General features: G+C 33.0%; 1 pseudogene; it reads left to right on the top strand.

Moving 5' to 3' along the window:
* Positions 1-15,270: 15,270 nt before the first annotated feature.
* Positions 15,271-16,037, top strand: LOC150021303 (proline-rich protein 3-like; annotated as a pseudogene).
* The last annotated feature ends 2,383 nt before the right edge of the window (positions 16,038-18,420 follow it).

Here is an 18,420-nt window from a genome sequence, read left to right as displayed (position 1 = left end):
GAAACTGTTGCACATAAGGTCTTACTTCTAGGGGCATAGAAGTTACTCAACACATTGTAATTGAACTTTTGAATAAATAAGTAGACAAAAATATATTTTTTAAAATGTATAATTCTATACCTCCTTAAGCTGTGTAATCATTAACTTTTATTAACCTATGACTCAGGGTTTACTGATTCTTGTGTTGGAAAACTTTCTTTTTTTTAAAAGAAGATATTAAAGCAAAAACTAAAAATTTATTCATTTGTTTATTTATTTTTATTATCGATGTTCTTTTAGAGAGAGAGAGAGAGAAGAAGTGGGGAAGAGAGAGGGAGACATAGAAAGAAACATTGATTTGTTGTTCCATTTAATTACACATTCATAGGTTGGTTCTTGTATGGGCCCTGACTGAGGGGTCAAACCCACAACCTTGAACTACCTAGCCTGGGCAAGAATTTATTGAAATTAAAGAAAATGTTTAAATTCTTTATTTAAACTTTTATTTAAAGAAATTAAAATGGTTAGAAATATTTTTGGGCTTCATTGTCATTTTGTTGGTTTTTCAGTGACATAAAGATTTATATTTCTCTTTGAGCAATGTTATAAACAAAACACGTTACCATTTCCCTAATCCATTTTAAAGTTAATATCTCTAAAAAGTGATGATGCCTTGTGATGAATGAGGATTACAAAGAAACTAGTTGATGACAGAACAATTGATACAACTTGTTGAGACATTGTTAACATGCTTTAATTCCATAATGTTTTTCTGGGATTTTATTCTTAAGATATAGTAAAAAATTCATGGGCGTTATGTACATATTTTCTCAGTGTTATTTATAATATTGAATATGTATTAAAAATTAAATTAAAAATAGATATGTGGGTATTCAACCATTGTGGCAGTTCCAAAAAATATAGAAAGAATACAGAAATTCAGAGAACATGGTTATAATATTTTTGGTACCTTCATCAGTTGTCACAGTTGACATCCTCATTAGCAAAAAATATATATAAACATATATGTCAGTGCCTCTGTAGTAAAAATTAAAATGGAAAAGCTAAATTAAATAAAAGCAATCTATAATTTCATATTTGAATATTCTTAATATATTGCTATGCTCTTAAATTTTAATTAGGAAGGCGACATTCATTATCACTTTATTACACTTTTGTTCTGAAGTTATTGTGAATCTTGCACCTTGAAATCTATACCAGTCACACTCTTCCTCTGAGATGTGAACTTCTCTAGGAAGTAATAGTACTCAATTATTAAAATAAAATAACATACACAGACAAAGGCAGGACATGCTAAACATTTTTCTTTTAAAGAAAAATTCCAATATACCTCAAATAGAAAATAAAGGAAAAGAGAGTATTTCTTCTGCAGAGCTTTTTTCTAACTTTAGCATTAATATTTTATTACTTTAATGTTTTAACCATCAAAATGTTAAGCGGTTAACAATGAGAATTGTTATAATACATTTTTCTTGGAGGACAGGACATGGAGTTTATGAGGTGGAGGTGACAACATTTACAAGACTCTTGAGTCTTCACACGTTTTAGTAATCAAACTAAGCCTGAGGCATAAACAAGTTTAATCTCTGTGTTTATATTTCCTATTCATTCTTTTATGTTGAAAATCATTTCATCACAAATATAGGGCAGTTTACCATGATATAAAACTAGACCTTCTATTATCTATATGCACTCTCAATTCGAGTATATTTTGTAACCAGAAGAAAATAAGACATGAAAGAGCAATACAAACTTAGCAGTTGTTTTTTTTCCCAAGACACTACTTATTCTGTATAAATATCTAACCTCAGAATCTAGGGCCTGGAAATGCACTTATTTCTTCAGCAAGAGCCATTTATTTGGCACCTTTTTTCAATGTTAAGCTGATTGTTTATTATTTTCCATTCAGCTCACTATGAGTATTGTTTCAGCATATGTGCACATAAAAAAGAATAAAAACAAGTTGTAGAACAAAATCTATTTTCCACAATCAAAGGAAATATAAATATTTCTTTGTATTTGCACAGGATGTCAAGTAAAGACCTAACATTTCTCTGTAAAATTGTACCAGGCCAAGTTTATAATCTTTTATGATATTTTATTGGCCCTCTTACTTCTTCCAGAATGGTAATGGAGCATGATAATGTCTACTGAGACAACAAACATAAGAGGGGCCATCTTCCTCAAAATAGATCAAAATAAGAAAAAATGTTTTTCGAAAAATTTGCCACAGGAACTTAAAAATGTTTTTATTTCTGTTACCTTGTAAATACACTGGGAGAAAATTATATCAAGAAGGAGAAGTAAAAAGGACATTTGCACAGATGACATATTTCAAAATGCTGTTTTAGGGCAATGGGAATCTTATGCAAGTACAAAGATATAAGAAAATTGTATTTCTATATTTTCATTTACCTGAACAGAACTTATAAGCAACTGGATATCTCTTTGCTTTCTCAGAATACTCCAGACATTTAAAAAGTTATTTGCTCTTTAAATTCTCTGATTTCAAGTACTCCATAACCTTCTAAATAAATTGAGATTTGAGTCAAAATTTATCATGCTACTCTCAGTCTGATTTTTTTTTAAGTTTGGTAAAAATAGCTTGGCTACCTTTCAATTATGCAAGGATGGAAGAGCCACATTTTTCATACATTTAGACATATTTGCAAATATTTTCCACCTTTGGTTATCTCAAGCTTATGTTCAATGACAAGCTGGTATCTGTCCACTGACTCCTTCAGCTGCCAACCTATTTATTACTAGGGTCACATTAAACTCAAGAGACTGAGAATGAAGAATAAAATGAGGGTAGTGTGAATGTGAATTAATGCTAGGAGAGAAAAAAAACAACAGAAACAAGAAAACTTATAATGTGTTACAGGACATTCCCAATCTCTTATTATTTTCCCCTCTCACACGATAAGTAGAAAAGGAATGGTACTTCTCACAAGTGAGGTTACTCTGAGAGCAAATTTATCAGGTTAATTTTCCAATACAATTTTTGGGGAAAAGGGTGGAAGTTAGTAGAAAGGGAATATGGGTAAAGTGGAAACAGTAAATTGTTAAGATTTTTAGAACCAGGTTTTTGATTTATTATAGTCCTGAAGAGAAAAAAGCAAAATGTATAAAAGTAGAAAAAGTAGCATATGATTCTTTTTTCTTTAATAAATAATAAAAAAAGAATATATGATTTTAGCCTGCAAAACTCAACTTTGATTCCTTGGAAAATAATGGAAAAACTCATTCAATAATCATTTTGATATTTCCTAGAAAAGGGGAAACAATAAGATAATATAAATTTCTGGGCTCTCTGAAGACCAGTTTTATTCTCTCTCTGATAGAATGACAAGCTTAAAGCTAGAGAGGAGAAATAACAATAGTGTTATCTTTGAATTTCACAAAAGATCTATTTTCCACCTAAATTGACCTTCTATCACAAGTAAGAACTAAAAAAATCAACCTGTGGGACATATATGTCATGTTCCATGGGTTTCAGTCTAGAGTCATGGTTAATTCATGAATAATCTAAATCACATAATATCTATTATTTTATGTTCAAATGTGTTTAAAGGAACTGTTTTATTTCAGTGGGACATATATGTCATGTTCCATGGGTTTCAGTCTAGAGTCATGGTTAATTCATGAATAATCTAAATCACATAATATCTATTATTTTATGTTCAAATGTGTTTAAAGGAACTGTTTTATTTCAGTTCATAATAGTGGGCCACTAGAAATAAAATGTTTAAAGAAATATTTACTACAGTTGAGAACCCCATAGTTAAAAGACCATGTCATCAACCAAAGTTTCGATTGCATTAATCATTGAAAATAAGACTTAGGTGTGAAAGTTCTGTTTTGACTTTATTTATTTTTATTTGAATGAAAGGAAAACAAAGAAATGTTTTCTCTGTGAAAACAAAGTTTTCCTTAACTTAAGAGGTTCTAATGGTGCTATACTGAGAATTGTATGGAACATCAAAATGAATGGGTCCAATTTGAGAGAATAGGTTGGGAAATTGATTAAAAGCATTTCTTGGTATGTCTAGCTTTCACTTCTTGCTTCTTAGAATGTTTAAGTCATTAATGTGTTCATGGCTTTGAATACCTCTCTTCAGACACTCAGAAACCAAATGTGACCACATCCAATGTTTAACTTATCCTAGATGCTTTTGTTCTGTAAAATAAATAGAATGGATTGTAGTCATTTCCAAGGGTCTTTGTATCTCTACAAAAAGTATGGTTTTCTTTATCTCTATAAGATCATTTAGGCTAATTAAAGAATGAACAGTGATAAGGTTTCATCTGAGCCTTATACTAATGATATTCAGAAATTTATATTTGCTTGAAATTTTCCTCTGCATAATTTTGTATATATGGTCTACATGTAGGAATTTATAATATATACAATATCACATTTTAGTGTTAATGGGAAAAATTAATTTAAGTATAACTAACAGTGATTCCCAGAACCTGTAATACATCTTTCACTCCAAAAACACCTGAGTAAAAATACTTGAGATGCTTTAATGGTTAACAATCACTGCAAAGACAGAGCTATTGGCATTTATTGCTTGGAGGCAAGGATGTTAAACATTCTGAAATGTACAGGACAGCCCCTCACAATAAAGGATTGTCTTTTCCAAATTGAGTAGTGCCCTTGAAAAAGACTGAAGATCTGTCCTAATTTTCATTCTTAAAAATTGGAAAGCTTCTCCTTTTTCCTTATAGCAGAGTTCATATTAATTACTACAAGGACTAGAAATGTAATCTGAAAACAGCAATCAGACTAATTTACTTCATGTGTACATGTGACACTCAACTTGAGCTTGGCAGTCTTTTTTAATGTATTATCTCAAGTGTTCTTCTCTGAAGGGGAAAACAATTAAGAAACTGTTGACTAGTGCATCCAGGAGTTGTTCTCATAGGGCTGTCTACTGGTCCTCTTCAGAAAGCACTTTGTGCTGATTATGTAGCAAAAACTTTTTGGACTGAAGCCATAAAAACTCTCAACAGCTGAGGAGAAGTTGGCAGGAAATAAGAGAAAGAGGAAGAAATAATTTTGCTCTGTTAAGATGTTATATAGATGGTTGAACTCTAAACTTTGTGTGGATGAGGACATTGTCATATAACTCCTTTATATTCTCTCCAGCATCTGGAATAATTATAAGGAGATTGCCAATATTTTGTAAGAGTTAGGTTACTCCTAGATTGATAAATTCTCAAAGTAGAATTAAATATTTAAGCCATCATGATACTGTGTGTGTTTTATTTTTTTTATCCTCGCCTGAGGATGTTTTTTTTCATTGCTTGTAGAGAGAGAAGAAGAGCAAGAGACAGAGAGACAGAGAAAGAGAGAGAGAGAGAGAGAGAGAGAGAGAGAGAGAGAGAGAGAATATCATCAATTGGCTGCTCTCTTGTATGTCCCTGACTGGGGATCAAACTCACAACTTGTGTATGTGCCCTGACTGGCAATCAAACCTGTAATTTTTTGATTTATAGGACAGTGCTCCAACCAACTGAGCCACACCAACCAGGGCCTGTGTGTCTGTCTTAATAAACAGATAATACCATTTGGTTAGTATTACAACTACCTTAGCTTTCAATGGAATTGAAATTTCTTTGGGAGTCAGAAGTTAAGAAATATTAATAAACACATAAAAATATAATAGAGAAATAATAGACAAAATATTCATGGAGAGTATTTACCATATTTACTGTACATAAAATGAGAGTCAATGAGTGGCCAACCATGGAACATTCTATTTAGAATGACATTGGAAACATCCTGAGCCTTACTATGTTTCTTAACAATGGCATATATTATAAAAAAGGGAATATCTTAATAGAAAATATAGAATATGAAGGAAAAACATATGTCTTTCTCCTATACATTTGTTAGAGTCTTAGTAAATTTTTGCATATTGTTCATTCTTATTATAAGCAGATGTGGAAAGTTCAGAGAACCTTAAATAAAATTTTATAGGTAGAACATAAGTTTACCTGATAATAAGAATGTATTTTTCTAATTTGATAGTCTTATCAATACAAAAGAGAATAGGAAGTTTCCATATAGAAAATCTTTTTAAATGTTGAATTTGCAGTTGCTAAGTTTCTTCTAACTTCAAGCACAACAAATCAGACATATAATTAAAACTTAGCAGAACGTAGTAAAACCTAGCATTTTTAGTTGCTGAAATTTCCTTTCTTCTTGTTCAAATCTCTCACCATTCATTTTTATCTGGGAGAAACATTTAAAAAGTGTTTATAAAGGTTGGTGGTTATTCTTCTCATTAAAGTAATTTTGTGAATGGATCTTTTAGGAAAGGATTAAGTAGAAATATCTATTGTTTTTCCTCAGTGAAAGCTCTACTTTTGAGATGAAAGAATGAGTGGGAAACTTCTCCAGTTGTTGGTAAATTGATATGCACTGAGGATTAATTTTTATAAGATGATTATAGGAGCAACCTAAACACATTACAATAGCAAACCCCCCCAAAAAATTAGCAAAAACAAATGATATATCAGAGTTTATTAAATAAAAAAATCCCCCATTAAAATGTGAGATGTTCTGCTTTATGTTTTCAATGAGACTGAGAGAGGAGCTAATTCTGTAGCTTAGAATCCAAGAGAAAGAGATTTGTGCAGCAGAATTATGCATACAGGAGGCAACCAACCCAATATATCTTTCACATTGATGTTTCTCTTTCTTTCTCTCTCTCTCTTCCTCTCTCTCTAAAATCAATAAACACATCCTCAGGTGAGGAATATATATACATATATTTGTATATATTCACACACACACTAATGCTAAAATCATAACTTTTAATTTCTTTAAAAAAAATTTTTATATTCCAACTCACCCATCCAAACAATAAAAGAGATGGGGAGAGAATGATGGAAGATAAGTGATAAGTGATAATGATGGGAAGGAGAAGGAGAAGAAAGGAAAAGACCAATTAGTCAAAATGGAACAGAAGGATAAATCTGTGAAAATTTAACCTTAAAGTAAAAAGCAAGGTTAGAAAAATATGGAGTTAATGCAGTACAATCGAATCAACACCATTTTATCTAAGCTTTTCTAAAAACAGGCAATTAAAAATAAATCACTCACTCATTAATGAAGTCATTTTTTTCTCTTCCATGAGAACTTGTGGTAACCAATTTTTTTCCACCTGTTTATTTGTATCTGGATGTTGATTTGCTAAGCATCACAGAGCATATCAGCTGTGGAAATAAAACTGGATCCAAAGTTTACTAACTCAAACTGATTTATTTCCTAAATTTTTGTCTAGACAAAATTTTGCCTCTTTTTGATCAAATGGAGATTAAGTATTATCACAGAGAATATTCTGATCTTTTACCAAATTCTTCTAATATAAAATAGAAACATTTCTTTAAATATCATAACTATTTGCCATTTTTCCTTTTTTAATTTATTTTTTGCTGTGTTTTTTTCAATTACCATTTAGTCCCTTTATACTCCCCTCCCCTTCCCCCAGAATCATCACACAGTTGTCCATGTCCATGAGTCTTTTCCTTTTTGCTCAATCCCTCCACCTCTTACCCTCTCCTCTCTTAGCTGTCATCCTGTTCTCTACTTATGTGTCTGTCTCTATTTTGCTTGTTAGTTCAGTTTGTTCATTAGATTCCACATATGAGTGAAATCAGATGGTATTTGTCTTTCTCTGACTGCTTTATTTCACTTAGCATAGTGTTCTCCAGGTCCATCCACACTGTCACTAAAGGTAAAACTTTTTTCTTTTTTATGGCCTATTATATTCCATTATGTAAATGTTTTATAGTTGTTTTATCCACTCATCTGTTGATGGACATCTGGGCTGCTTCCATGGTGTGGCAACTGTACATAATGCTGCAACGAACATAGGGGTGCTTATATCCTTTCAAATTAGTGTGTGGGTTCCTTCAGATATATTCCCAGAAGTGAGATTTCTGGGTCAAAAGGCAGATCCATGTTTAATTTTTGAGGTATCTCCATACTGCACCTCAGTGGCTGCACCAATCTACAGTCCCACCAACAGTGCAAGAGTTCCCCTTTCTTCACATCCTTACCAGTATCTGTTGTTTGTTGATTTATTGATGATAGCCATTCTGATAGGTGTGAGGTGATAATATCTCATTGTGGTTTTAGTGTGCATTTCTCTGATGAGTAGTGACATTGACAGAAAAATTTCAAGTAAACAATCTAGCTTTACACTTACAGGAACTTGAAAAAGAACAACAAGCAAAGCTCAAAGTGATTAGAAGGAAGGAAATAATAAATTTCAGAGAAGAGATAAATGAAATAGAGTCTAAAACAAATGGTACCAAAAAAATCAATGAATCCCAAAGCTAGTTCTTTGAAAAGATTTAAAAAATTGACAAACCTCTAACCAGACTCATCAAGAAAATAAGACAGGGGACCCAAGTAAATAAAATCAGAAATGGAAGAAGAGAAATAATAACTGACACCAAAGAAATACAAAGGATTGTAATAAAATATGAACAACTAAATGCCAACAAACTGGACAACCTGGACTAAATGGGTAAATTCCTAGAAACATACAATCTTACAAAACTAAATCAGGAAGAACCTGAGAATCTGAATAGACAGATTACACCTAGCGAATTTGAAGCAGTAATCAAAAAAAACTCCCAACGAGCAAAAGCCCTTGACCAGATACCTTCACAGGTGAATTTTACCAATAACACCTTTCCTTCTCAAACTATTTTGAAAAATTCAAGAGGAAGGAAGGCTCCCAAGATAATTTTACAAGGCCAGCATTATCCTAATTCTAAAACCTTATAAAGACACTACAAAAAAGAAAATTATTGGCCAATATCCCTGATGAACATAGGTACTAAAATCCTAAACAAAATATTAGCAAATCAAATACAGCAATGCATCAAAAAGATCATACACCGTGATCAAGGAGAATTTATTCTGGGACTGCAAGGTTGGTACAGTATTCCTAAATCAAAAAATGTGATTCATCACATAAAGAAAATGAAGAATAAAAATCACACTATCATGATAATAGGAGAAAAACATTTGATAAAATCCAGCACCCATTTATGATAAAAAAGTTTCAGCAAAGTGGGATTAGAGGGAACATACCAAAATATAATAAAAGCCAAATACGACAAATCCACTGCCAGCATCATACTCAATGGGCAGAAACTTTGGAATTTTTGATGAATTAATAACCTTATGTAAATATTAAGAGAATTTGAAAGTCATCTATGTGTAGTAAATTTTACTTATTTTAATTTAGAATGATAAAGTATAGTCATTTAAATACATTCTTATATGTAATAATATAATAACAAAGTATATTATTAGAATTTATAAAATAAAAATAATAATATTGAATTATTCCTAATTTAAAGATAAAGTTTAAATTAATTTAAGAGTTAAGCACAAGAGAATATGTGACTATGGGTGAAGTGTCATAAGGTTGGTTTACATTTTGCTTTTTCTCAAATATTGTCCTATATAGAATACACAATTTGTTAGTACTCACACATAAATACATGCATAGTGCATATGTATCAGAAATATACATAAACCAAATGAACTATAAAATTCTCCATATTAAAATTACATTTGATAAAATTTATAAAGCATGATTTATTGATAATTAAAGCATAATTAAATCATATTTAATGTATACATGTAATTCCAGTTAGATTTAAATGTACTATACATAGTTCCCAATATGAGTATGTAATGGAAATTTTCTGATCTTTTTCTGCCATCTAGTGGTATACTCAATAGTATGTTTTTTTGTTTTTGATTTTTTTTAAGGCCAGTGTTAAATTTTTACTGAATTGAACTTACAGGTTTATTTCATTTAATAAATACGACGTTGTGGGGGGGGGGGAAGAAATTCAGTGAGTGAATTATCTGGAACTTATATATTACTTTGTCAATTGCAAAGTTTTTAAAGGCTTCTTACAAAAGGTAAACTTTAGGGTTAGAACCAGCTGGCTGTGGCTGTTACCCTAACGTCATACTATCCTAAATGAAACACCATAGAAACTAAGTGTAAAATGCTGTAATGTGATGTTTTAAAATTCTGGAGAGCTCTCACATATATTTTTTGTATCTGTAATTGTACAACACTTACCACATGGCAGGTATATATTTTTAGCAGTTGTACATACACTGATAAATATATATATGGTATCACCAAATATTTATTACCTTAACACTAACTTTAGAAATTAACTGCCTCTAAGAACAGAAAAATATTTGAAGTGATTTAGAAGGATAGAAAAACTATTGGCTGCGCGTTCAGTCTCTTCTGTGTGGGATGGAGTCTACCTTCTTTAGTGAAAAGGAAGCAGCAACACATGAAAGTAGGTATAAGTGGCTTAAATATAAATGACAAAAACCGAGAATGCTACTCATTTCTAAAGTCAAACTCATCAAAATGAAAGGTTCTATAGTATGGACTACTTAAAATGCTCATCGTATTCAAGGATAATTTTGACAAGTTAATATATTTCCTTCCTTCAAAATGTTTGCCCAGAAAAAGAGCCTGTTGTCTATCCCCAGCCCTGCCCAGTACATTATTTTTTGTGAACAAAAGCTGATGTATATGAAAAACTCACTGGGTCTTCACTGCCATCTGTAGCTAAGAGAAGGAACTTTTCTTGATATAAGAAAAATTAACACATACAAATATTAAAATTTCCTGGAACATGGAGACAATTGGTAACACCTGTTGTGACAAAAGAAGGAAATTCATTATAAAGAGAATGGAAACACATGGCTTTTTTATCTTAATATTAATAGAAAAGAAAAGTAAATATATAGATTATTATGCATTTCCTTGAGAAAGTTCAGTTTGAGTTCATTAGTTTCTCTACTTTTAATTTGGAAAGTGATGATTTCCCTTATACATAATTAGCATCAGTAATCTAATTTTACACCATTATATGATCACCTGAAAAAGGTTATAATTTTTGTAAAACTAAATGAAGGGATAAAATGCACATCTTGATAAGAGATAATCTATTCAACATTAGCTGTGGAAAACTCTACTAGTGCTTATAAGAATCCTAAAAGTGAAACTACATATAGATTATTAAAAGTTGTGCAATTTTTCCAAAGAACAGCAAAAATGATGTAATCATTAAGTTCAAAAGGAGAAGTGGAAGCACTGACTTGCCATTCTGTGCTTGAAGCACAAAATCTTATTCATAGGCACCAGGACAGGCTTGCATCTATTTTAAAGTAGATACTGTATTAGCAGATTTTTAATTATATCGGAAAGATCCAATATATTTTAGTAATTATGCATAGAAATTAATGTCATCTAATATGTCTTATCTTGATTTGAAATAACTCTCAGGTACTAAAAATACAACGGGTATTTCTATAAAGTCTTTTGCAGAGATGACTTTCAAAATTGTATACCTAATTTGCAGTACATACATGGTATGTTGTCTTTACTCCAAAGTTGTTAGCATACATTTAAAAAGTAATAAATAATTATTGTACATATATAACTGTTTTACATAAGTCAAAATATAGTTGCCAACAAATATGGCTTTATTAGGCATATTACAAGGAGAAAGCAAGTGAAATTTCCCCTCAAGAAAAACAAATATCTGTCCATTTATTAAACCCTCTGAAGAAAAATATCATCTTACCAGACATCAGACTGGTTAATAAACACCCCAACCGATGACATCTACTTCTCAGGAAGCAGCTCTTAATCATTCTAGAAATAGTAGTCATTCATATGTACATTTTCCCAAGGCAAAGTTACTAATTTTGAACTTTGAGTAAAGCAATGAATTCTTTTATACAATGCACTTTCTAGCAGCAAGACTTCTAAATTGAAAACATATACATAAATATTAATTCTACATTCTTAAATTTAAAGCACATTACCTCATTACATATAATGTACAATTATTTAAAAGTAAATTTAACTTTAAAAATAGAATAATGGCTGACAAAGCTATCGAAAATGACATTCTCACCCAAGGCTGGTATAAATAAAATGGGTACAACTTTGTTTTTTCTGATTACAGTATCTATTTTTTTTACCATACAAATACATACATAAAACGATCTAAAAACAACATTAAAAATACATGAATTTCTATCAGGCTTATATGTATATATAATATATTTTTGCATATTCAAACATATATATGTATATAAAACCATATATATATATAAAGCCATACATATACATATATACATATATTAACAAATAGATGATAAGTGTTCTTAACCTGAAATTTTATCAATTTTTATATTTTTTTTTGCCTCAAGATTATTTATTGGATATAAAATATATAATTTTATTTTTATATGTTTATTAATTAAACAAACAAAAACAACTATAATCTTTTTTAAAGGAAAAAAATAAGAAAAAATTATGTGTAAGCTAAACATATAGCAAAAAATTAGACAATAGAAACAAATTCAGATATACCAATAATCATCATAAATGTAATTGGACTAAAATTGAAGTGAAGTTCACAGTGTTATTAGAAAAAAGAAAAAAAAAAAAGAATCTCCAAGCTTCCAGGTCTGTCCATAATGAAGTAATCTGTATTAGGCTTACTCTCCAACCTTATACAACTATAAAATTGGCAAAATATATGAAGCAACTGTTCTTAGGTATTGAACAACAGACAGCGCTTATCCGTGATCTTTGACAAAATAGCAATACACAAGGTGAGCTCCATGTTCCACCCAACTGTCTGCCTGGGCATCTTTTCCAAACCATGGCACAGGGAGGTGGAGCCTAAGCAGAGCATAACATCTTGCTGAGATGAGGAGGCAGAGATCAGAGTTCCAGACTACTCTGCTGGCTATAATTTGTGAGGCAGAGTAGAAGAGAAGCGAGATATGCCACAAAAAGTGTAGCTCAGAAAATGTACAAAGGGATTCCGTTAATGGAAATCCACTCTTTGGCTGAATGCTAAGCTGTATGTGCACAGGAAAATACCTAACCAGGAAGGCCTGGGAGAAAACAGCTACTTGTGGGCTGTAAGAGCAGAGATCCCTGGAGTAACAGAGTTCTAACCAGAAAAAGTAGAGAGACTTTGATATTTACTCTGAGGCTTGAGTTTGGACTCCCAGAGTTCAGTGCCTTAAGAACAGGCTATTTTAGTTGCTGAATGAGGGAGCTCTAGACCAGCCCTGAGAAAAATAAAAAACAAAGCTCCAACAAGATCGGTCTAATCCAAATAAAATTAATTGACTTCCAATGAAAGAAAATAGTCTTCACATTTTTAAAAGGAAGACAACAAAATACAGAGGCTTTACAATGTAGCATTCATAATGTATAATATTTAATACAAATTATTAAATGTAAGAAGAAGGAGAATATGATAAATTATCAGGAGAGAAAGACAAAAATAAAAACATATCCAGAGATGGTAGAGATATTTTTTAAGTACTTTTTTCTTTTTCTTTATTAAAAAAAATTTTTTAATTTATATTTTTTAGAGAGAGGGTAAGTGAGGGAGAAAGAGAGAAAAAGAAGCATGAATGTATGGTTGCCTACCTCATATCCCCACTGGGGACCTGGCCTGAAACCCAGGCATGTGCCCTGACTGGAAATCAAACCGGTGACTCTTTGGTTCACAGGCCGGTGCTTAAACCACTGGGCCACACCAACCAGGGCATATAATTTTATTTTTAAACTTTAGGTGACCAACTTTTATTGTTGGATTTTCCCTATTAAAATAAATAAATAGCTCCAGATATTTTAGCATATTCATTATTAATTTTATTACACATATCTAATAGTCAAGTTAAGTAACAGATCACTTGAAAGATTTTGATATTTATTTTCATATTGCCATCCAGAATGTCAATAAAAACTCTGAGAAGCAATTTTCAAGTAGGTATCAAAACCCTTAATATTTTATGCCCCTTGACTACATATTTCCACTCCTAAGTTTTGCCCAAAGGAAACAATTCAAAATTTATACAGTGCTTTAACCCTGAACTTCATTTTACTGTTACTTATTATTTGAAATATAGGAACTTATGTAAATATTTTAAAATGCCATAAAGCTAAAGCCAACTATGAGAGGGAAAATATTCTTTGTGAGATATTATGTAGTTATTACAATTTAATAACATATAATCTATAATGTATTATTTAGTTAAAAATAAATACTTTTATTAACCTTTTAAAAAATAAGCATACTAAAAATCCACCCAAATAACACTGGTCATCATTGAGCATTGAAGAAAAAGGCCACCTTTAATTTTTTGTATGTTTTATTAATAAGTATATATTGATAAATCAAAGGAAATATAGCATTAACTTTGTTTTGTCAGAAGTATGCAAATCTGCTTTTCCCAAAATAACTTCATTCTAGCACCAGAATTATTTACTTTAGGTGGCTTTAGCAAAATAGAAATCTACAAGTCGATGTTTATAATTGATAACCATTGGCTGTGTTCTCCGGACAATTTCTCCTGGATTCAAGAGAACTCACAGATAAACACATCCCAAAACATGTTTTTTTATTTCTTTTAATGACATTTCCCAGGTGCAAAAGATTATAGATATTAGGGAAGGGTAAATAATCTTATCTGGTACAGAATAGGCAAGGAAACTACTTACAATTTGCAATAGCAGTTTTGAAACTGTAACCCAAGAAACTCCAGGGGAGATATAAAGTTTTTGTAAATATTCATAGATCCATAGTTGTGCTAAGGATCTATAGTTAAAATATGTATTTCCTATACTATGCAATGCAACTGTAAGTTTAATGAAGGGACCAGTATCAGCATGACAGTAACATAAATAATTGAATGAATAAAAGTTATGTGACAAATTAGCATTAACATTTTACTTAACAATATATATATTATATATATTTTTCAGTTAATGGTAGAATTATAGCTATTATTACTAATATTCATCTTTATAATTACAATGCAGTTTTACAGTAAAACCTATCATTTTTAAACTATAATATCCATAGGGATCATGTAGGGTGTTCACAATAAAAATTTCACTGCCTAATCCCAAAGACTGTGTTATGGAATTTGGGGGGGAAATGCATTGATATTAGGCATTCTAGAGGATTCTGATAAATGTGATCTTTGAACCTAGCTTTTGGAGACAGCACTAAATGCTGGGAACAACTAGACACTTAAGAAACAGCAGTTGATGTTCTTGTATAAAGAGGGGACAGTGCTCTTTTAGTGCGACAGTGAGATTTGCAACCTATTAGTAAGATGATACTCAAAACAAGAATTTGTCATGTCCAAATCCTGCTGCAGCCATTACAGCAACTGTGATGAGCAAACAAATGAAGCAGAATCAGCAGCAGCAGCTGCTGTTGGATCCCCAAGTGCCAAGGCAGGAAGAGACCAGAGACAAGACTGATGGGAGTCCTAGGGAACCACCTAGCCTTCTGGGTACCCACATGGCTAATGGAAACCTGGTGATCCCAAGTCAGCCTCAAACTAGAATGCATCCACATATCCACCATCAGTAGAATGGATAAGTTGTTGTGTGCGCATACAATGGGATACTACACTGCAATGAAAGTGAACGAACTCCTGCTACAGGCATGTTTGTGAATCTCACCAACATGATGTCAAAGGAGCCAGACAAAACAGAATGCAGACCCTCTTCACAGAGGTCCTCCAGGATCAAGGGGACTGATGATTCACCCACTGCTGACTCTCCCACCTCCTCCCTGGGGCAGAGGCCCAATTTGGGGCAGCTTAAGCCCCAGGCCTGGCCTATATGGTTGTGGTTGGTGGAGGGTTCAATGCTGAGCCTCCTTTTCCTGGACCAGGCCATAGTAGTCCCTCCAGGGGAGGCTTTCACAAGGAACAGAGACATCCCCAAAGGCTCAATAGCTGGTCACTTGTCAAGAATACCTGCTTGCCCAAGGGTGAACTCCAGGTTATGAAAGACAAATCTGATCACCCTGTTTGCCAGCACTTTGCTAAAAAGGGCCACTGTCAATATGAGGGCCTCTGTGCCTTCTACCACCACCACCCAGGCATCCACGGACCTCCTCTGTAAGGCCACCTTCCCATACAAGCTGGAAGGAACCCTCTATGACTAATGGCCACATATTTCCCTGTGACCCTGTGACTGCTGCTGTGATGCTGTTCCAACCACCACCCCCAGTCAGTGAAGCCAACCCCTGTCCACCACCTTTCCCATTTGGGGTCCAGAGTAGTGTCTCATCACTGGTGCATAGTGTGCACTCTTCTGATCAGACAGCCCCTAGAGTCTTGCCTTCAGGATCCCACCTTTGCTCCCTTCAACTGCTTCCTGGATCCATTCTCCCTTGCAAACTGACGGCTGAGCAGAAAATTTATTTTGTTCTGTTTCTTGTGCATCTGTCCATCCAGCCCCCAGTATTGCCCTTGATATCTGAGCCCTGGAGCAGTTTCCCACCATTCCTGTCTTCTAGCTGCTTGCTCTAAGTTCTTTTTATGTGATCTCCCCTACCCCCAATATTGGCAGCTGCTCTGTGAAACTTCCCAGGTTTTCTGATCTGGGGTCAAGTTTGACTGGTTCAGAGTCACCCCTGGAAGGCCACTGTCCCTGCTTTTGGATTTTGTAGTTTCGCCATCAGTAGTGTGGCCCCCACCACTGTGGTCTGTGATCACTGTACTTTGTGAACTGTGCATCCCCTCATAGCCTTCCTCAGTGTCCATGGCATTTCTATGGCTTCCCAACACTAGAGCATTTCTGCCAAAATGAGTGAGCCTCTTGGTGCCCTCCAGACTTTCCCCACCCCTCAGCACAGGGAAATTGTACAATTTTTCCCACAAGACTGCCTCCCTGGCCTCATGACATGTCCTTTAAAGCCTCTGGTGGGACTACCTTGTCCCCTTGACAGCCCGTTTTACTTAGACTGCATCATTGTGAGCCCACTGGCCTTTTTGTTTCAATTCTGTGAATCTCTGGGTGGAACCTGGACAGTACTCCTGTTCTCGCCCAACCTCTGTCCCCTCATCAGTGGCATCAGTTGTTTTCTGTGAAAACGACAATGAACAGGCTCAGCTTTGAAATGGCCCTGAGGAAATGGGTCAGGAGTAGTTTGGGCAAGAGGGAGGGGTGAGAGCTGTTGAAGAACTGAAAGTGAATTTTCTTCCTTTTAATATATTTTATATTAGTAATAAATGCAGTGAGAATGAAAAAAATAACAGGAAGATGTCACTGAAAATTATAAAAAGTCTAATCTAATTTAGCAATAAGAACTAGTGTCTAGAGGACTAATATTATTTATAAAAGTAAGCTCTGTGTGTGTGTACATGCATGCACATGTGTGTGAATATACATGCATGCATAAGTAATTACCCCTGGGGTTCTTGAAAATAAATTATTACAATTGTTTCTCTTTTTGCTTGTTGTATTGTCAACAGAACACCATCCTCATTGTATATATACTTTTGGTGTCCCTGTTCTTAATTTACCATAAGAGATAAATAACTATTGAAAATGAGTGATCATAATTTTACCAAATTATGAAAATTTTAAATATAGGCATTTCCGCAAACCACTTAAATAAAATTTTAGACAAAGAAAGGATCAGGTTGTAATTAAATGCCAGCAACCTCTGTAGTAAGGCAGAATTTAACTTCTACAAATACACTTCTTTTTTTGTAGTTATGGTTTTTGATGTTTGTGTTCTTGTTTATTTTCTGCCCTCATGTCTTCTCTATTTTCTTTTGATACTGGCTTATAGCTAGCAGGAGACGCTCTCAAGCAATGATGTGATTTGCCCTTGACCCTTACTGTGACTGTAGATTTTGTAATCTAAGTCAATTTCACTCACAGCAGGGGCCAAGTATAAAGTATTTCAGTTCTGAAGAGCAAATTGGTTAAACTCTTCCATTTTGGGTGTCCAAGGGATATCTGTAGACATTTGACTTCCATAAATCAAACAAAAGGCTTCTAGACCTGGTATGACAAATATATATTTGATCAGCTGAAATATAGTGATGCTTATTATCTATAGACTTAAATATATTCAGATCTTGGTCATCTGAATACTTTTATTATTTGTAATCTAAGCAAAGCTTTGCAAAGCTAAATTATATCACAGCATGAAATTTGGGGCATGACATTGTACCAATTTCAAATTTGTTGCATTGCAAATAGCAATAAGGTAGGCAACTAAATTATAAGCTGACTCCTGTCTAAATGAAAGTTGGAAGCAAACTTAATCTAGATTTTCAGATAAAAATAATAATTTCTCAGAAAAAAAAGTTTCAAATAAGAAGTAGTTAGTTTATGTAGAGCATGGTCCAGAAATTCAAATATTTATAGGGGCTCCTAAAGTACACAATTGTGTGAATCATGGTATGTAATACAACAAGAAATGGTGGGGTCACTGACAGATTGGTTAATATATAATTTTCCTAAAGAAATTTTAATTTAACTAACAAAT

The sequence above is a fragment of the Furipterus horrens genome, unplaced genomic scaffold (assembly GCF_987537825.1).
Source record: "Furipterus horrens unplaced genomic scaffold, mFurHor1.1.pri manual_scaffold_1, whole genome shotgun sequence".
Classification (NCBI taxonomy): Eukaryota; Metazoa; Chordata; class Mammalia; order Chiroptera; family Furipteridae; genus Furipterus; species Furipterus horrens.
The sequence above is the reverse complement of the archived record's forward strand: the minus strand, read 5'-3'. Positions and strand labels throughout refer to the sequence as shown.